At 45.2% G+C, this 22321-nt stretch overlaps 1 protein-coding gene across 4 annotated transcripts in view; it reads right to left on the bottom strand.

The window, feature by feature from the left end:
• norpA (no receptor potential A) overlaps positions 1-21862 on the bottom strand; it is a 140647-nt gene extending 118785 nt beyond the window's left edge. For all 4 annotated transcript variants that reach the window (XM_071585967.1, XM_071585965.1, XM_071585966.1 and 1 more), the window contains exon 1: positions 21508-21862. The gene's annotated coding sequence lies outside the window, so the exon portion shown is untranslated. The remainder of the gene's footprint in view (positions 1-21507) is intronic.
• Positions 21863-22321: the final 459 nt, after the last annotated feature.

The raw sequence follows: 22321 nt of genomic DNA, 5'->3' as shown, positions 1-22321 counted from the left end.
ATAGTCTGCTGGTGCCAATTCGGGACTGTAAGGGGGTTGGGGAATCGTCGTGAGGAAGTTTTCTTCCAGGTAGCCGGTTACCTTGGTGCCTCAGGCGCTAAAGACCTTCGGAACGAGTTTAGCGCAGATCTTTCGCATCCTTTCGGTCCTTAAAGGGTACGCGCGCAAGCTTCTCTGACGACACTTAGAGACTCCCATGATGGTGGTGTCCTTTGATAGATGGTGGATTTCACTTTTATAGTGAATGGGAAATAATCTGTTGTCCTGGCCAATTTGGGACTATATGGGGGTTGATGAATCACTACGATTATGTTTTACGCCAGGTAGTCGGTTACCTTGGAGCAGGCCTTCGGGACGAGTTTAGCGCAGATCTTTCGAATCGCCAAAATGTCATCGAGAATGGTGTGCACTGTCATCTTATCAATGCCAATACGATCTGCGATCACGCGCACACTTAACGGATACGGTCTGAATTGAAGACTTCACGGACCCGTTGCACGCTGTCGTCGGTTCTTGACGTCGACGGCCGTCCAGTGCGAGGCTCTTCCTACATACTCTCTCGGCCATCTTAGAAGCGCTTTTGCCTCTTAAAAACCTTCAGTTCGTGACATGATTTCATCCTTGAACACTGGGCGATACATGCCCAACGTCTCCATACCCGATTTCCCCAGTCCAACGCAACATTTAATGACATGCTACTGTTCAATAGTTAGCTGCATTTTGCGCTTGCACCGAGTCAGTCGAAAGAGATTCTTTTAAAAGACGATCTAGCCTGAACGGACGCTCGCAGGCGATTGGCGTTTGTCGCGAAGTGAAGGTCAAACCGCTGAGCCTGTGCGGTGCGATGGCTCTACGACGTAGAATCACGTGAGGGGAAAATATTTTCCGATACTTTTTACAATAACTTAGTATGTCCCTTCTCATTGGGCTTCTGAATTCTGCACCTTTACACAAACACGTCAGGAAAAAATTGTTAACGATACTTTTTAAAACAATCCTTGTAGATTGTGGAAATAAATTTGTTGCGCTAAAAGCGCATTAAGAATAAAAGTGAATTATATTTAAATACGCGGTAACTCTGTACGTAGTTATTCTTAAGCCTCGAAATTAGGAGGCGTGTCGCGTTAGCAACGCTGTGAACCTGAGACTAAAGACCGATACACATTCGGACGAGTTCTCAGTCTAGTCGCTTGAGAGACAAAGTTATACACAAGGATCCTCTGAGTGAACCAGGAAAACAATCATGAAAAACTGAAGTGAAGAACATTCGAGAAAGTGGCCCGGAAAACGAAGTAGAAACTAGTTCTTTCAATGAATCAAACCAAACTAGTGTATACGTTCAGTTAGTTCCAGTAAGTTATTTTCATGCACGAAACCAAAAATTGATGCATGTTGCAGATTTATGGGACAAGTACCACATGGTGTTTGTATCGAGGTATTTAAAATCCAGGAAAAAAGGTATTTTCTAGACGTCGTCGGGAAATCTACCGGCTAAAACGTCGTCAACTAGCATCGAAGGAGTACTCGTTCTGTAGTTAAGCATCTGGAGAAAAATCGATCTCTCCTACGTCGAGGATATTCAGGAGAGTCGATGTGGAGTCATCTGTAACAATTAACTGCTTTTCAGTTCAGACTCCGATCCTTGATTTTCAATTCTCAACTTGCTTCTTATTGAGCTGCACCTAAATTATCCATGATCTTAGGTGGGTACGGGGCAGTGTGTCTTTGGAGTAAGTTACCATGTGTCAGAGTGGATGAGGGGCTAGGGTTGCCAGGAGAAATATTGTTTACTATTGTGCTACCAGACTGGGAATTCCGTAGTCTCAGATATATTAAGGCATTCCCCATCAATCTACATAAGAGGGCTGTTCAGAAAGTAACCTCCGTTACGCTATACAAACTACACCGGAACAAATACAGAAAATGTATTATGTTCATCTCAAAACTACATATCTTCACTAATTCTATATATATACGAGTACATATATAGATTTAAGCATTTGTCACACATGAAAACTAGTGTTAAATTTCCTTCAGCATTAGATTCTGTCGCCAGAGATCGCAGCCAACCGATGACGGTATCTTTGATGTTTCTCATCGAGACGAGCACAAAACATATGTAGTAGCCTAACTTTTCAGTCGTGTTTCCATGCATGTCTTAGAAAAATGCGGAAAACTCTCTAAAGATTTCAGATATCGTAAAACGCCGGTTTTCACGAACTTTTTCGTCGATTTCCAGGTGTATTTCATTGTTCACCACAGACGGGGGCGGCCACTTGTGTCATCATCATGGACATTTGTGTCAACACTGAAACGAGGGACAACACCGACGCAACGACTCTTGTCTCTCATCACATTTGGTCCGTCGTCATAACAATACCTTTCAATGATGAATGTCAGCAGCTCTTTGAAGTTTTTCCTTATCGGTGAAAACCTTATCACTGAACGGACTTCGCATTTGGCGCGAATATGTATTGTTCATTTCGACTCGCCATTGTAAACAAACGACAAGCGGGGCGACCTTCCAACCACTGCAGCTCGAGGCGTACTGACCTAGTGTGTGCCTCAATTCAGAGACCATTCGGCTACCACCACTGATTCTCGCGCTAGACGAAAATGGAGGTTCCACTCGGGACAGCCCAAGTATCATGAAAACACCGATAAGTGGGCAAGACGGAGAGGGCGTCGGAGGTCACGTATCACGCGGATCTTTACAAAGGTGGGGGTGGAAGGGCATGGGTTAAAAACAAGAAAGCTTAAAATGGCCTTCTTTAATTTAATGGCCGCCCCCGAGCACAGGGATAACGACTCTCTCCCACGGAGCCGCTAATAATTAATACGGGCGCCACTCTCTTTCCGACAGCGGGCATTTCCAGAGGGCGGTAGCGCGCTCCCTTGGGCGGCGGCGAAGACGAGGAACTGCGACGGCAGTACCACCCAATATTATGTTTGACAAATAAAAATTGGGCGCAATCTATTTTAGCTAAATGTTTTCCGTCGATGCCATTGCTCAATATTCTTAATTAAATGCTCTTGGATGAAAATGATAAGAGAGCGAAGGAAAGAGAGGGAACAGACAAGGGGGAACTCTCCAAAGCATATCAGCGGAGTTTCGTCTCACTATCCATTTCCACCGTTAGAATGGCAGCGTGAAATACAGGGTGTTTCAAAAAGAATATCAGGGTCTAAACACCTTTGCAGTGTTTATTATATTTAATTTATAGTTATAAATTACACATCAAATGAAAGAGCAACTCAAACAGTTAACAGTATGGATGGATCCTTCACCATGACAATGCACCTGCACATTCAGCATTGATTTTTCGCCAGTTTCTGGAAAGATATTCAATCGCCATCCTTGATCATCATTCTAATTCGCCACATCTCGCCCCGGCGATATATTTCTCTATTGCCAAAATGGAAAATGTGATGAAGGGACATCACATTGGGAAGAAGTGGAAGACACCATATAGCAAGAAACGACGAGAAAACTAAAAATCCTATCAACCTAGGACTTCCAAGGGTGCTTTAAAGAGTGGAGAAGAAGATGAAATAAGTGCTTAGCAACGAATGGAGAGTATTTTGAAGAGGACAAAATCGATTTGGCCGGAATTTTGCAAAATAAAGTTTTAATGGCCTCACTTCGCGTATTTATTGGACAGAGTAGTATTTGATACGATCGGTTCAGCTCATCGACACTCAGATCGAATATATCAGCGTTTTTAAAATTCGAACGTAGCCTACTCGTGCGCGGTTGTAGTGCATCTGACGAAAGATGGCAGTCCGACCCCATAAGCCACGTGGCCAAAGCGTTGGCATGGGGCGACGAAGAGGGGCAGATGAGCGATTCCCTCCGCCAACCAGCCGGCCTGCCACCCTGCCCCATCGGCAGGAGAAATGGGCCACTTCCCCATTCCGCATCCACCCTGCCTCCTTCCCTCCGCCATTCCACACTGAAGGAATAATTCCCGCCAATCTAATAAGGACGGCGGGTAATCCGCTTATCCCCCCCTCCCAAACCTTCCCCCATTCATCGCAGACTGCTGGCCTCCTCGGAGGGTGTTAGACGCGGGAGGGGGAGGAAGTGGGAGTTAAAAGGGAAGACGAAGTTCGGAGAATTTAAAAAATAAAAACACAGAACGCGGTGTGCTGGTTTCCGCAACGAGGATGTCGAGGCACCTGATGCAAGCATAAGAGAAAACAAATCCATCAGAGGCTTAATATGAAAAGGCAGCACGATTCAGGGTCGAGCTTCCTGATGACCCTTCCCAGGAGAAGGAATGCACGGTTGCGAATGTGAATTCCGTCAATGCACAAGGTTTTCATGAAAAGTGTCGGTAACAATTTTTTCCTGATGTGCTTGCGTAAAGTGCTGAATTCAGACCGTCGATTAGGTGGTCCAGAGTCCCCCGAACCAGGCCAAAGTGAGCAAGTACAAACTCCTAAATAGGGCGTTAAAAATAAAATATATTTTTAAGAAACTGCCAAGTTCCTCTTAGAGTACTGATGGAGTTACCCAACGTCCTGCAAACATAATCGTATATTACCGGGAAGATGAAGATTAATTGACAACATCTCCCGGGGAATTTCCGGTGTGTCTGTGCTTGGCGGGTCGTCGAGCTGTGCGTATGGTGCCAGTTATGTTAGTTTCTGCTGTCGCTGACTTTGCTGACGAGACAACTAAAAAGCCTAACTGCCGAGGACTTCCAAGGGTACTTTAAACAGTGGAAAATATGATGGAATATGGGCATAGCAACGAACAGAGAGTACTTTGAAGGGGACAAAGTCGATGTAGACTAAATTTTGCAAAATAAAGTGTTTATTAGCCAGATGTGACATCCGTGAAGTAATACCCTCCCTCTTGTGTATGAACTTGTATATGTGTATGACTGACTACAGATTTCCACGCATTGCGAAGTTTTGAGGGGCATCGAATAGGGCGCTGATTGTACCCGTTGAATGGAAATCAAAGCCTGAAGTGACTAAATGACGCTCGAGAAAATCCAGCATATCGTCTTATTCAAAATGAAGCGTTATGTCGCATGGTAGCCAAGGCAGAGGACGCGGAGAAGGGAGGGAAGAAAACTACATGAACTTATTTCGCGAGGCGAACTTATTTTTCGAGCCTATTGCAGAATATCAAAGGAGCACACCAGACATGGGTGGCAACGCCTTCAACATTAATACGCTCAGTTAAAAAGTTAATTTCACTCGTAATTCCTAAACATTTATTTATTTGGACACTTTTCAACGCAGCTCGTTTATTTTATCCGAATGAACTTACTTTAAAACTTGAAATGCTAAATTTTACCTCGTCAAAACGAAAAGGGATGCTCATGATTCACTTTGGATATTCGACTGCAGGCGAGGCAAAAAGGACCGAGTAGAATTCATCGGGAAAGAACTCGTACCTCATATATTTAGAGAAATGTAACTACACTTCGGTTGAAATACGTTTTACATATTTCAGAAACGAGCACAATACAGTGTGTTTCAAAAGGTATATCGCAGTTATAAAACTTTATAGTGTTTATTACATTTAACTTTCAATTATAAATTATACATCATATGAAATAGCAATTCAACGGGTTTTGTTGGTACACCTGGGCATGCACTGTTTCCTCTTTCGTCCGTTAGAATACGCTAGTAGCAAATATGGCGACTAGTGAACAGAAAGCGTTTTTGTGTTTTACAGTTCGCAAGAAGTGAATCTGTAATTTAGAGTGCAAGCCGATCTCTCTCACGTCACGTAATTTTAATCTTTTGAGGGTTATTAAAGGATCATAAGTGTAAGATATATGTGCCTCATCTATCATCTGACCCTCCTCCTGACTTTAGAAACAGGATTTGAAGCGGTTGTTGCAACAATTAAACACTGATCAAGGTATGTGAAGAACTCGCCCATCGACTCGATGTGTGCCGTGCGACGAATGGGGCTCATATTGAACACTTGCGGAAAAAACTGTTTGAGTTGCTCTTTCATGTGATGTATAATTAATAATTGTTAGGTAAATGTAATAAACACCTCGGAAGACACGGACCGGCGGTTTTGGCAATGCTTGAATTTTTAAACGGATGGTTCGTGACATTGGGTTTTCATAATACGAGGGTTGTCCAGGGAGTAACACGTTTCGGACTAGCGAGACGGTGGGCAGGGTTAGAGCCAACGCCTTGGTGCCTAAACGTACCTGCACTCAGTGCACGCATCCTGATGCGGTAGTGTATGGTGCAGACTGTAGTTCTTCTACTTTGCTCACTCTGCGAAGTGTTAAAATGTACGCTGTAAAAGAAAATCCCGAGTTGTGAAGTGCGATATGTGATTAGGTTTGGACTGGCGAAAAACCAACACAAGCCAATTGAAATATTGATAGGCAACTTAGTGAAGTGTGTACGGAGGGGGAATAGTAATGAGTGAAGGTGGAGTGAGGCAGTGGTGCATTCTTAGTTTTAAAATGGCCACAGCATCAATGTTCCCGCCGAAGACCGAAGTAGTGCCTAGGCTTGAGACAGATGAACTGACGTTGAAAATCAACGAAAAAAATCGTGAAAATCGCCGATTTACGCGATTACGGGTCTCTCTCGCTAGACGTAGTGGCTTGGAACACAGCGCTTTGGCACTGACGCGGAATTGCATGCTGGCGTAAAAAAGGTGTTTAAAATGTAAGGCGGCAAATTTCTTCAGAAACGTAATTGGAAAGCTTGCGTATCGTTATGATCAATGCCTTGATTTGAATGGCAACTATGTAGGGAAAATAATTTAAGAATGTGCCTTTCAAATGTATATAATACAACTTTGTCTAGTCACTAGGTTCATATTTTATTTTAAAATGTAAATTAATTTCTGAACAGCCGTCGTATTAAAGTGGAAATGAGTCGATAAATAATATGGGCTCCGGCGTCTGGTTTGATGATCACTGTGGTTTGACGAAGGAGAGGGGGCGAGTGCTGTTCGATCGAGTCCTCTCAGCCCGCAGGGACCCAAGTAAGGGCCGGCATGCCGTCGTTAAAACGTTCTCCGATGTCTCCGTGGATCGAAGCCCAGCGATGTCCGACCACCGCACTCAAACCCAGTGGAACGAATGAAATAAGCAATACTTTGGCCTCTGGAGGCTCCATGCGCGTCAATGCAGCAGCCAACTTCCTCGAACTTGGACACCCTAGGATTAAATAGGCGAGGGCCTCTCTTGGTTAGCTTTTCCAAGGCATAGGTCCTATCTTATCACTTGTAACTTCATGTCAACCCGTCCACATATACTAGATACTGGTAAAATTGAAGTAGGCACTCGTTGACACAGTCCGCAATTAAACTTTTTTTTTGTTTTCGCAAGGCGTTTGGCTTACTTGTGCCATTATCAAGCGAGGAAGTTTTTGAAGTGAGAGTGACTCAAAGTGAGCGGAGGTGCATTGCAACGTGACGAGGAACCGATTTAGTTTCCTTGCGAGCAGTATATCAAAAACTTTGTTTTAACACGTTCAAGCCGTATAAATATTGCAACAGATGAGGTGAATTTTTTGATCGACGTAATAATACAAGTTTTGTATAAAGAGTAACGTGTTCCTGACGTGACTGTACGTCGCAGCGCGCTCCCACCGCGCAGGCTCGGTGGTGGAGGGTCTGACCTTCAACACGCGCCTAGCGCCAATCGCCTGCGAGCGTTCTTTTAGGCTAGATCGTGTTTTAAGTGGACCCCTGTCGAGTGACCCAGAGAAAGTGCAAATGCACCGAACGATTGAACAGCGATACGCCGCCAAATTTTGAGCTGGACCGCGGAATTCTGGCACGGAGACGTTGAGTATGATTCGCCAAGTGTTCGAGGATGAAAGAATGTCCCAAACTGCAGTTTTAAGTTCTTCAAAGATGGTCGAGAGAGTGTGGAGGACGAGCCCCGTGCTGGACGGCCGTCTATTTCATGAGTCAACGACAACGTGTACGAGAAGTGCAGAATTCAGACCGTATCAGTTAAGTGTGCGCATGATTGCAGTGCATATTGGCATTGATAAGATGACAGTGCATTCAACATTATCACCGTAAATTTGGTGATGCGAAAGATCTGCGCTAAACTCGTTCGGAAAGTCTTGACGGACGACCAAAAGAGCAGAGTCGAGTGTTTGCACCTTCTGCACCGGCATCGCGACGATTCCTCAACCCCCTTACAGTCTCCACTTGGCACCAGCAGACTTTCCTATTCCCAGAAGCGAAATCCTCCCTCTCCCAAAGCACACCGCCAAATGGGACTAATGGGTCAAAGAATGGTACCAAAATATTGACATACTCAAAAATAAGAATTAAGGTATGAGGGAATAAAGTAGAGCAAGTGGGGAAGTTTACCTGAATACACAGCAGTGCTTACTTTAGCGGAAACAAGGAGTAGCAGCGGGGATACGAGGAGAAGAATTGCGTTTGAGGCCATGCAAGAAGGGAATAGATTACCTGAAGACAAAATATGAGAAAAGACACGATGAAAATATTAGCGAAGACTAACACGATGCGCAGCGCCTTTGAGAGCACAAGCGGAATTTTCGGGAAACAGTGTGAAGACAGATAGACAGGAGGAATTTGAGATGTGAGTAAGGAGAAGAATTAGGGAGGGAAGTTGAAGAGGAAGGAAGGCGAAGGACGAAGTTTGACGCGGTGGAGTTTCGATGAAGCCGTGATATTAAATGGCAGATATTAGTAGGCAAAGGGGATAAGAGGAAGTAAGGAAGAGGAAGACATTGATCGCTGGAAGACATGAAGGCAGGTAGGGAGCATGAAGAAATTACGAATAAAATAATGTAAGATTGACAAGGGTAAGGCCACTCGATATTAAAAGCACAATGCGTGCATTCCTGTACGTACATAGTTTGTACGAAAAGTGTTGGAAAATTAGATTTATTTCCCTAGATATTGTTGCAATTCCTAGAAATCCTTCAAAGTACATCCCTTGAGAGTGGACACACTTTTGCCAGCAGCTTATCCACGACTCGAAGGCTTTCTGTTGGGCAGATTCCGGAAGGTCCTCAAGGGAAGATTTCACATTTGGGATTAGGAAATAGTCTGCTGGTGCCGAGTCGGGACTGTAAGGGGGTTGGGGAATCGTCGCGATGCCGTTGCAGAAGGTCTTCGCAAGCAGACGCACACGACTCTGTTCTTGGTCGTCCGTCAAGACCTTCGTGACGAGTTTAGCGCTTAAGATCTTTCGCATTGCCTAATTGTCAGTGATAATGGTGTCTGGACTGTCACTATCAATGATCCCTCCGTCAGATCTGTCAGTGATCAATTCCCCTCTGACATGACAAGTTGCGCTTGAAGCTTCTCCGTCACGTCGCTGCGCGACGCCCTTAGCGCAAGTATGCCTTGGACCCATTGAAGGTAGCAGCTGACTCGGTAATTACGAATCCCTTGAATACTTCCGATGTCTGTTTTTCATTAAAATGCACCTTGAAATGAGAGAACCCACATTTAGCTCAATGCTCATAACAAATGACATTAAATACTACACCTACGGTAAATTATGGAGCGTAGAGATAACAGTATGGACTGCATTCGTCAGAAATTGTGTTGATTCGGTTGAATCCACGCAAATATTGAAAATAAAATATATTCTGAAGGTAATTTACATGAAAAGCTAGGTAATGTCACCGGATTTTCACAAATGATTAGCACAAGTATCTTTGATGACCAGCATTCTGAGTGCAGGCATAATCTACGTCTTAAGTACAGATGCAAAGATTGGGGACCGAATGCATTCGCTATCCACGCGTCTGAATCAAAAGAAATAACAAAATTAATGGATGTAAAGACGTTCTAACCGTGGAATCAACTTATTCAACGTCTTGATAGGGGCGAGATTGGGACTACACGATGTGTGTCCAATAAATACGCGAACTGGTGCAATCTGGCGGCCATGACGCGGACTATAGCCCCGTCGCGCGCGACCAAATTTGACTCGAGGCGATGGATGGACCCTTCACCATGACAATGCACCTGCACATTCAGCATTGATTGCTCGCCGATTTCTGGCAAAAAATTCGATCGCCATCCTTGATCATCGTCCTTACTCGCCAGATCTCGCCCCCTGCGACTTTTTGCTATTCCCAAAATGCAGACGTGATGAGGGGACATCACTGGGAAGATGCGGAAGACACAATAAAGCAAGAAACGACGAGAAAACTAAAAAACCTAACTGCCTTGAGGACTTCCAAGGGTGCTTTAAACAGTTGAAAAGAAGATAAGAAGTGCATAGCGACGAATTGAGAGTACTTTGAAGGGGACAAAATCGATGTAGACTGAATTTAGGAAAATAAAGTTTTTATGTCCTCAGTTTGCGCATGTATTGGACAGACGTCGTCGAGTCCTTTCTTCCAGCTAACCCCTAAAAATTACATTGAAGGCAATTACGAATAGACAATTTCTAATAGGAGAAAAACCCACCTTAGGGGGATTCGAAACCGCGATCGCTGATATGGCGGGCGAGGACGTCAATCCGCCCCCAACGCGTCCGGCACAGGCGAGCCGGAGGGAGAAGGTTGACCGTTGGCGGATATTCGAAAGCAGTGCGAGTGAATGCAGAATGATAGCGAGGAGGAATGGGATGTCACTGCGCTTGAGGCCAAAGAGGACGTTTGGGTGAGCGCGGTGAAGGATTAGACGGAATGAAGGTAGGCAGGAGTCTGATGAGGAGAACGAAATGACCTCTTGCGACGAATGGAGGGTATTTTTACTGCCGCGCTAGTTAAGGCTTAAAAGCATGTTTCCTTAGTCCTTGGGCCCCTCGTACGTCAAACCTATGGATTACAGCTAGCCAAAACGTCCAATCAACTTGCGTGGGAGGGATGTTAATGTTTCGCTCACGCCGCTCGATGTCTTCGTTTGTCGTGTCATCTTTCGCAAAAATTCAGAGACGCGGAATAGACTTTTTTGGGAATACTTATTTGCATCGATTTATTTATTCTAGATAGCCGGGCAATTATTGAACAAGTAGCACTCGACACACTTGTGGAGTGGAGGGAGGGGGTGCCGCGAAAACCTCCAGAACGACACGCGGCGGCTGCCCGCCTAATCCACCCCTCGCCACCGGGTTAGGGCGTGGGGGGGGGGGGGGCGCGTGTCGGGTGGCGGAATGCCTGAGTCACTGGCGCGGGTGGGAGGAGTTGGAACGAGGGGGAAGGGGGACAACATGCTGTCCACGTGCTCATGCCTCTCTCTCTCTAGATAGAGGGAGAGGGGGAGGTAGGAGGGAGGGGTCGATTCACATCGCGCCAGCATCCCTCCTCGCGCCCAGAGGAGCTCCTCCATTCCCCCCTTCTCGACGGCGTCCAAACCTATCGAGTATTTGAAGGCGACCGCATCGATTTAAAGAAATAAAAGTATACTGATTTGGATGAAGTCCAGCTAATTTGTCCCCGGGGAACATTCTAATTTATGGCATATCGGATAGATAGATTTATTATTATTATTAGTAATTATAGCTATAAAAAGAACAAAGTACATGTATTTCATTCTGAAGTAGAAAATGGCGAATTGATATTCTTCATAGTTTCAGCATTCAACTCGTACTTACTGTAGAGTTCTGGGTTCGGGTCTGGGTAATTCAAGGGTCGTCTGAAAAGTAATGCACACATGCTTGTAGAGTGCAAACAAAAACAAATAGCGAGATCATCGGGCAAAAAGAGTACATTTTAGTGCAATTCTTAAGTTTAAAAATCATTTATATTTATGATTCAACATAGTAACCGTTAAGGCTTACAAATTTCTCCCAAAGAGCAACAAGTTTTTTAATTCCGTCACTGAAAAACCATTCCGACTTTTCTCGAATCCTGGACTTGGCAGCTGCCTTCACCTCATCGTCTGAGGTGTTAGGATTACCCTTGAGGTGTCTCTGGAGTTGAGGAAAAAAATAAAAATCGCAAGGCGCGAGATAAGGGGAATAAGGAGGGTGTGGAATTGGTTCAAATTTCAGGTTTCGCAGAGCCTCTCCAGTTACGCGCGAGGTGTGTTTGGACGAGCGTTGACATGTTGAAAGATTATTGGCGCCAGGCTGCTACCTTTAACACGACAAACTCGACTTCGGAGGTGTTTTAGAGCCTGTATATACTGGGAAGAGTTTACCGCTGCCCATCGTTCCAGAAAATCTGTCACATAAACTCGGCGAGCATCCCAAAACACAATCAAAAGAAGTTTCATCAACAATTATGGCTTTTCCAGGCTCAACAAAAAAAAATTTCCAGCCACGAACTTTTACTACTAATCGATTTACAGTAGACCAATCAACAGTATCGTCAACATAAACAGCCTTGAAACGACGATGAATCTCAGTAGGAGTCTATTTTTTAGCAGTTAAAAATTCGATAACAGCACGCTGGTTAACTAACGTTGGCATCGCACTAGAACACATCTCCATACTTCCGCTTCTCAAAATACACTGGATGAATGAAACGACCTCAAACCTGCACATGCGTGTTGATGAGGAATGTTACTTCCACACGCCACCAGGAATGCTTCTGAAGGTCATTTTGTTTTTGGTCTAAAAGCGTGTGTGCATTAGTCAAACAGATTCGCGTTGACAAAGTACTAGAACCCGGCTCCATACTTCGGCTTCTCGAAATACACTGGATTAACTACGACCTCAAGCCTGTGCATGAGTATTGAGGGGGAATGTTACTTCCACGTACCATCTGGCGCGCTTCTGAAGGTCATTTCGTTCTCGCTCTACAAGCATGTGTGCACTACCTTTCACCCAACCCTCGTACATCCGAAAACGGCCTCCCTGATTCCTCTAGAGATTGGTCACTTAAATATATGATTGGAACATGTTATCAACTATAGGCTCAGCGTCTCTATAAAATATACTGAGGCCAATTGACAAGCAAATGATTTTCCACACTTATAAATTCACCAGTTTTGAAGCGCTCTCGCCATAATGTTAAGCACAATTGATACTATCGATACCGTCGTGAATATGTCCGAACAGGTTAAGTACTTTAATGAATTATATTTTTTATTATTTTGGCATTCTAACGGTTAAGATGGATGGACACAGAATACACAATTTCACACACTACAGTAACCTAAAATCAGGCATAAACAGTAAGCCCCTCTTCATCTCCGTAGTCTAACTTCATCCCGTCCAACATCCCCATCAGATTCCTGCCCTTTCCTCGTTTGCATAACAATCTCCCCCCCATCACAGTCTTCAACATCCCACTGCAGATCAATACCCCCTTCATCCATTTTTCCTGCCTCCATAGGATTGCTCCCAACAAACCCCTCTCTTCGCCCACCATACCAAGTACTTCCTCATTTGTTTTCTTCTCTGTCCATTTCACCTTCTCCATTCTTCTCCACACCCACATTTCAAAAGCCTCCAATCTACGTCTATCCTCCTGCTACAATTACCACGTTTCCGCGCCGTACATAGCTACGCTCCATATCAAACTGTTTACGAGTCTTTTCTTAATATTCTTACTCAACGTCCCTCTCATCAACTCCCTCCTTCTTGTGAAAGCCTCTTTGCCTAGCGCAATTCTTCTCCTTACGTCCCTACTACTTTGACCGTGTTGGTCTAAAACACTACCGAGATACGTAAACTGTTCTACCTGCTTTAGTTTTTGCCCTCCTACTTTAATGTTTAGCTTAGCCTTTTTCTTTCTAGAAAATCGCGTAACCTTTGTTTTATTAATATTGATTCTCATCCCATACTTGTCGCACTGAATTTCCAATTCACTCGGCCATGCTTGCAACCCCTTGGCTGACTGACATACTAAAGCTTGGTAATCCGGAAACCTAACTGATTTTACGAATTCCCCGCCCACTTTCATTCCTACCTCCAGTTCTTCCCATGCCTCTTTAATCATTTCCTCTGCATACAGGTTGAACAGCAACGGTGATAATGGGCAACCCTGCCTTACACCTCTTCCTAACATTGCCCATCCCGACTCTCTACCCACTCGTGTCTAAGCAGTCTGACTGACACACGTATCGGTTGCTGCCTTTCCCTTTTTCGGATTAGGGACATTAAGATTTATTTGACATAGCCTTCCAGCCAAACCCATTCCTCATCAATGCTGCGAATTAGTCCATTAAAACATCGTAAACACGACACGTGCCTCGACGTTTCCACGACACATTGGATGATGACGCTGAAATGTCGAAACACCGATGAAAAAATTGCGATTTTTTTCCGCAGCATTTTTATTCCTCGCTAGATTCTCGAGAAATAAAAAGGAGTTTTCTGCATGCGACTTGAATATCTTTTCAACTTGCCTATTCCATTCTTTTCCACCTAAGCACTTCTAGAAGCCCTTTCGCTGCACCCCCCCCCCCCCCGCCCCTTCTAACTTCCGCCCCACAATCCTCTTTTCTCGGACGCCTCAGTAACACATGAAAGCGGACGGAATTGCTGACTGAAAGAATTGAAAACATTTTTTAATATATTCGTGAAAACAATCCTCGTGGAGATAAAAAAAACTAGCTGCTTGGCCAACAACTTCATTGTAAATAAGGGTTGTCAAAAGGAAGACGTTTCACGCAACACAAGTCATTCTCCGATCCGATCCCTCGATTTCCAGTCCGATCTATCGACGCGTCCACTCGAACTGTGAAATTACGAGGAGGGCCTTTCAAACGAACCAGATTAAAACTGCGGAGAGAACGAACGCTAATTCAGCGCAGTTACGGAGAACACTGGCGAGAGATGAAGAAATCATTACCCAGGATGTGTTTAGAAGTTCTTCATCCCCTAAATATCCTCTTCCCACCCCCCACCCCCCCGGTCTCTTCATTCTGTCGGGAACTGGTGCTGTGCCGAACGAATTAAACTAAATCGCAAAATGACACAGGTCCGTGAACTTAATCGTGCAATATTGCAAGAGAATTTTTATTCTTAGCGATGGAATAATTGTTTCTGCATCCGAAACTTAAGTCCTTAGGTCAACATGTTCATCAAACTGATGAGTGGAATGTTCACGTAAATAGTCTGTGCTCTCTAAAATGCACGCAGTGATGTACATATTCGGTTCCTGCATAACACAGTGTCTCTAGAGGTATTAAAATGCCCGTTTTATTCAAATTTTTACTCCTGGCCATCATCATTATATGGAATATAATATTCCGGGGGGGATCGAGATGGTGCGGGGGCTAACGTACTGGCTTTCCACCCAGAGGGCCCGGGTTCAAATCCCGGCAGTGTTGAATATTTTTCAGAGGTGTCTCGATCCCTACTTGAGGTGCTTTGTGGATGGCACTTTGAGTGAGTACGTCGTCCGTCGGATGGGACGTTAAACTGCGGACCCCTTGGCGCCTTTCGCAAAGAGCAGGCTAATGCCGACGCCGGGTTTCTCTCCACCCTTCATCCTTTCCTGTCCATCCCCTATGGCGCAAATGACCTCAGCTGTCGGTCGCCTCCCCTAAATACTACTACTAATATTCCGGGGATCATCTGAGTGCATGTTACACAAACTTCTTAGGACTCTTATTTAAAAAAATTAAATGTTCTCAACATTCCATCTATTTTACATTGTATGTATTAGCCATGTCTGGATTCATAAAAAAATAATATATCCTTCTCTATCGCGCAAATAGTGATATACCCACTCATATTCAATTTGAAATCGTCACATCCCAGGCGTCACGCAAAGCCCAGTTGCAATGGGGGCAAGATTTTAAAACAAATTAACAACACACATTGAAAACGAGTGATAAATTATTCAATTTCAAATTGAAACTCAGGAAACTCGTTCTAATAAATTGATTATATTCATTATATGAATGTTTAAGTGACAACCCGTGCATTTTATTTTTATTACACACTTAAATGTAAACACTCTTTTTTTAAAAATGTTCATAGTATCGGAATGTACCTGCATTTTGCACTTTTCAATGTATTTGACCACTGCTATACCTATACATGATACATGCATGGTCAGTGGAAAATACGATACAAGCATTGCTATTATTCCTTGCGGGAGTGTCACCCGCCACTCATAATTCATCCATGGCCTTCGCCACTGAGATTATTCCTCGCAGTCACTCCTTCAATCACACACCTCATTAAACTATCACCCCTTCTTGAGCCCCTTAACACCGTTCAACCCCTGGGAAACCTTGTATCTTTTTACCGCCGCTACTAACTTCTCCGAGCCGCGATTCCATTACGACGTGATTGCGACAAAAAAACGTCTTGTGAGACGTTGAACGCTCCGCCGACTAATTATAATATTTAAGTTTCGGAAAGTTGCTCGCCCGAAATCTTTGAATTAATCACTCGCACGAGAGGTCGCGGAAGGAGACGCCTTGCCCTCCTTCGCTCGCTCGCGGCACTGCAAATGCTAAAATCCACGGCTACAAATATTCTCCGAAACTCAAAACGAGTCGAACTGAGTTTTCCCCGAGTGCTTCGACAAAGAGGTCGAAGCAAGGCGAGCTAGGTCAAGTTGGTGCCATCACAGGTAAGGATCAACATGATCAAAGGATCAAATATTTACCCTATTCCCTCCGGGCTACACGCACTGATATTTTCCACTGATGCCCCTCACGGGTCATCCTCGGCCTTCTTCCATTTCCCCCTCTTGTGCCCTTCAATTACGGTCTTTAACAAACTAGCATGTGTCTCTGGATGCACACGATTCCACCCCGTACAAGTACAGGATGCGGAAGAATAGACGCCCTAGTTTAAAAAAAATCACTGAAGAGCGCGCAGGTGAATTAGCGGAGCGGGAGAGTAGGGGGGGCGTTAGCGGGGGAAACAACGCCATTTTTAGTAGTTACCTTTCAGTGATCTGGTGAGCATCGAGGCTTTGTCGTACAGACGTTCTTTAAGAACAATGATAGTGAGGTGGCAACGCAGAGGACGCTGTGGTATAACCACATTTTCAACTCTTCAGCTCAGTAAATAAGCTAAATTTTCGTTACTAGGCGACTGACAACTCTCGCGAACTTCACCCTAGACCTCTTCATAGCCCCAAAGTAGACAGTTTGGTGCGCTGTGTCCTCCATAGGCATTATTAGGCCTTACTTTTTTGGATCTCGATGTTCAACTGTTACTGTGTACTCCGTGCGCTATTGTGAGATGCTGGAGAAGTTTTAACTCTCAAAAATGTAAGACCATGGTAAGGAATATGACAAAGAAGTCTTTTGGTTTCGACAGGATGGTGCCACGGCTCATACCAACCGATGTTCATGCCAAATCCTGAAAGAACAATTTCCCAGCTGCCTGATCTCCTTACGAGGGGATGTTCCATGGCCCCCTCTAACCCCGGATTTGAGCCCATGTGATTTTTTTCTTCAGGAAATCTCAGACGGGGATATCTCAAAGCTGAGGTTTACAAAGATCAACCAAGGACCCGATAAGCTCTTAAGGGGGTAGTTCCGGATATCATCGCTGGAAGAACGCAAGATATGCTGAGGATAGTGTTGTTTTTTGCATGTGGTATTTTTCGTTTTTACGGTTGGTGACCTAACACCCCCCGCCACACGCCCTTGCGGCGGCTTGCGGGGTATTATGTAGATGTAGATAGTCTTCGAAAACCTTTTGAACGACTCAACGAGTACATCGCTCACCAAGGTCGTCACCTGGATGAAATAATTTTCAAAACTTCTCCCCTCTATTAAATTCTTCAACATCCTACAGCCGATCAATACGCCCTTCATCCATTTTTCCAGCCTCCTAAGGATATCTCCCAACAAACCCCTCTCCTCGGCCACCATACCTAGAACTTTCTCATTTGCTTTCCTTTCGGTCCATTTCACCTACCACACATTTCAAAGCCTCCAATCTATGTCTATCCTCCTGCTTCAATGACCATGTTTCCGCGCCGTACATACCTACGCTCCATATCAAAGTTTTCGCGAGTTTTTGGCCGTGTAGGTCCAAAACACTCCCTAGATACGTGTACTGGTCTACTTGCTTTAGTTTTTGCCCTCCTATTTTAATGTTTAGCTTCGCCTTTTTCTTTCTGGAAAATCGCATAACCTTTGTTTTATTTATATTGATTCTCATCCCATACCTGTCGCACTGAATTTCCAATTCACTCAACAATGCTTGCAACCCCTTGGCTGACTGACAAACTACAGCTTGGTCATCAGCAAACCTAACTGATTTTACGAATTCCCCGACCACTTTCATTCCTACCTCAAGTTCTTCCCATGCCTCTTTAATCATTTCCTCTGCATACAGGTTGAACAGCAACGGTGATAATGGGCAACCCTGCCTTACACCTATTCCTAACACTGCACAACCGGACTCCCCGTTCCCCACTCGTACCTGAGCAGTCTGAGACATGCACAGGTTGCGGATTAGCCTCCTTTCCCTCCAATCTATTCCTATTTCCTTCAATATACTCATTCGTGCACGTAGATATACGAGGGCCGTGCCTTTCCCCACATCCGTTCCTCATCATCACCGTCTAAGTATTTTCGGTGTGCCCGCTCGCTACATGAGCGCCGCCAAAAAGGCGGCTTAAACACGTTATTGCCTTCCAAGTTGTTTACCGCTCCCCATTTAGAATCCGCCGGCTTCGTTTCCAAGGAAACGCGTGCGCGCGCTCGCGGACCCTCACTCCTTCGTGCGGCCGTGATGGGAACGAACACGGCACGCGTGCCAAGTTCTCCCGCACGCGGAAAATTTTGGCGCGTCGGCGACCCCACCAGCAACGTCCCTTAACAACGGACAACAACCATCTGGCGGCATTATCTTATTACGCATCGCTTCGAGCCCTTTTCTTGGGATTCTTCCACATTTCTTTGCAATCGAGGTCTCTCCTGAAGAGCTGATGTGCGCACTGGGGTCCCGGATTGGTGACATAATCACAAAATTATTTGTCGGTAAATACATAGGTGTATATAATTCTATGTATACATATCCTTATAAACATACATACAGGTATATAAGTCGCAGTAGTCCAGTGGGTAGAGCAACTCTGTGCACTAACTTCTTGTAATCAAATTTAGTCACACGCTGCCTCGCGTCAATGTCAATGTTGACTATGCATTAAATAACGCGGCGTCTCCTTCGTTTGTTTTTATATTGGCGTGGTCTTATTCTCGTAATCTCCAACATCTCATGTGTTCAATGGTATGCGTTCGACCCATTGAACATTTAAGATGCTGGTATCATGCTGTTCGTACCTGTAAACTAACTGCTAGTTCGATCTGGAATTTGTAGCACATATTTTGCAAAACACATATTTATTTCAAATGTGGGTCGTGGAAGTCCAGGGGTAGAGCGTTACACTACTGACGGGAGGGGTCTGGGTTCGATTCCCGGGCAAGTCTCTCTGGAAACCTGCAGCTCCACCCAAGCTATGTGATTTTTCGGGTACCATATCTTCCTGGGAAACCATAACCGGCACAGGGAGAGGAACTGGCCCCCCTACCCTGATATGTGAATTTTCACACGCCGTATAGGGCTTAGTACAGGGTGATCTCTACCATCACCTACGAAACCGCCCTTCAGGTTGATTACTGTGTCTATGGTTATATCTATATTTAAAAAAATATAAATTTTTATTATGTATACAAATACTTACTTATATATATATATATATATATATATATATATATATATATATATATATATATATATATATATATATACACACACATGCATTGAAGCGCTCTGCGTTTTATTTTCCCTTCCGCTGTGAAACACCACGCGACCCGATCGTCAAAGTTGACCCTTGACGCTATAAAGGATTTCATAATACCGCACCGCTATCACTCGTCGTACTACGCATTAGAGCGATCCGAGGGAATTTTGAATTTTTCTCGAAAAATAATACACCTCCAATGTTATCCCTACCGTGCGAACTTCCTTCAAGGCCAATTAAATATCTTATTTAACGTTACACCGACTCAGAGGACCAAGCCGTAGAGTTACCCTGAGTTCGCATGATGCGGACCTATCTCACGTCCATCAAGTGCCCTTTCTAAGGGAGAATTTAAATCGATAGCGCTGAATGAATGCCGTCGATTGATAAGGCGGAATGGATTAAACATAATTTCATCTCGTGTTTCTTTCTCTGCACACAGGTAGAGAAGTCCGATTTTGTATTTTCCTAATTACCCTAACTCGAATTTGACTTAAACATAATTCGAGGAAATGTCAAATCAATAATATTAGCATCAAAGAGAGGATTTGGTAACAAATTGACTCCAATTTAATAGTCATATGTTAGCAAATTAGTAGAAACGCGAATTGGTCATTTGGAATACACACGCCAATTCACGAAGGGTATCTTGATGGAACCTATTGCACTGAATTTTGAAGCGACTATCTTTAAGACAAAGGCGTGCAAACGAGGTTTGTCACTAAATCCCTGCTGAAAAAGCCGACTCTATCACACTCATGGCCTCGATTTTGTTATTATTATTGCGTGGACGTGATTGTTCAATAACAATGTTGCGCGGAGTAGAACTTTAAAACGGTCCACCATTTAATGAAAGCTATGTTCACCTCTACGACAAGGGCTGTGAACGATAAGCTATAAAATATATGTACAGATGCATCACATCTCACGACATTCGTGATGCGACGGTAGACGTCGTCGACACTAAAAGACAAATTAGACTGCACCAATTCTGTCGCGTGCAGGATGTCAGATCAGTCAAACAGGCAATTGCTACCCAAGCATTGCACAAGTCAAATCCGCCACCGACACAACTCGGTGCTTCCTCCAACATCGATGGTGCTGGTGCAACGGACTCACCTGCGTGCCCCGACAATGCGCCCGATCGGCAGATGTTTCTGTCACATACGCGCGCCGCTATCATCGTGATCATCATTTCACTCGGCACGCACGCACAGCGGCGAATGAGGTCGGATGTGGGTGAGTGCGCGCATGTGTGCGTGTTCTATGCTTCCTATCTCTCAAATCCTCCGAAAAAGTCGCTAGACCAAAGTAAGAAAAATAAGACATCAGAACATTGAACTCGTAGAAGGAGATAGTCTCGTCTCGTCCGTACGCCCCGTGCCTGATTCGACCGGGGCACAAAAAAACCACGGCGATGTGAACAACCGTATAGCGCCGAAAGAGAGAGATTTAACTTCCAGATTTTGCCCTTGTCTTCATTCTTTTGTTTTCAAATGCACATACGTTGACAGCGGAACGGTTACTGCGCCATATAATAATTAACCACTCCAATCAGGCAGAACGTCCGATCCACAAAGTTCTGGAGATTTAAGAGCCGAGGTGAAATTTAGTCTTGAACAGCAATAACGTTCACTACGAGATTCTCTCGACTGATACTGCGAAAACAAAACATTTGACGAACGGCGCCGTGGGCTCGGCTCTGTTTACCGTCATGACGTTGTTTACGGCAGACATTTTTCAACAATGACGGATTCTTATCGCCTGGGACGAATCGGAGCGCGACACAAAGAATGAACGCGCGATACCCGCGAATTGGTGTCAAAAATAGCGTGCGATGTTCTCCTGAACCATTGAATCGGAAATGATATCCTCGGTGGAGCAGTTGCGGGGAAATACCGACCCATTCAAGAGAGTTGATGCTGGCTGACGTGTACTCACCGCGGGGTGTCGGCCTTAGTCGAGTGGCGAAGGCGGGGGCTCGTGGTCCGCGGGTGGTGGCTGGAACGGCGGCGGTGGTCGCATTTAAGCCGGCGGGGCGTTAGGATTCAAGCGGCGGCTGCTGACCGGGTACGGGGGAGAAAGGCCTCGCCTCACTCCGGGTGAAGAAGCCCTCCCGGAACCGAAATAAACCAGATTCGGTGGGGTTTTTGGCTGCGGGCGCACTTCGCGACGGGGAAGGAAGGACGGACGGACGAAGAAACCGTGATGCTCGCGTTGGGAGGGGGGGGGTTGCGGTGTTGTCGTCTTGAAGACCAAGCTCCCTCGCTCCCTCGACAGCAGCCCCAACGATGGCGAGCAGACGACTGCTTCGATCCGAAAACTCCCCTCCCTCCCTCCTGCAACGACAATCTCCCTCCCCTACTCGTGCTCCCCACACCCCCATCTCAACAATCTCCGCGCCGCCCCCCGACCACCGGCACCCCTACCTCCCTCCCGCCCCCTCCTCTAGAGCAGTCCTCCGAGGAGCGGCCCCGGATCATTACGCCCGGCGTCCTGCGCATGCGCAAAGATGCGCTATCGCGGAATACACATAAAGCTCTTCCTCCCTTATCTCCGGACAGTGTTGCCCCCTTCCCCTTCTGCGCCACCCCATCCCACCCTCGTGCCATGCCCGCCCACCTGCGCGCCCCATACTACTCTTGCCTTCCTTATTTCATGAAGGTCTGCGGTTAAAAATAAAGCATTAGAGAATATTAAGAGAATTAAGTATTCTCCGCAAAAGCTCAATCTGTATATATACACTGTGTAGTGT

This window comes from Hetaerina americana, unplaced genomic scaffold (assembly GCF_022747635.1).
Source record: "Hetaerina americana unplaced genomic scaffold, ioHetAmer1.1.p SCAF_2, whole genome shotgun sequence".
Taxonomy (NCBI): Eukaryota; Metazoa; Arthropoda; class Insecta; order Odonata; family Calopterygidae; genus Hetaerina; species Hetaerina americana.
Note: the sequence above shows the minus strand (reverse complement) of the source record. Positions and strands in the feature narration are given on the sequence as shown.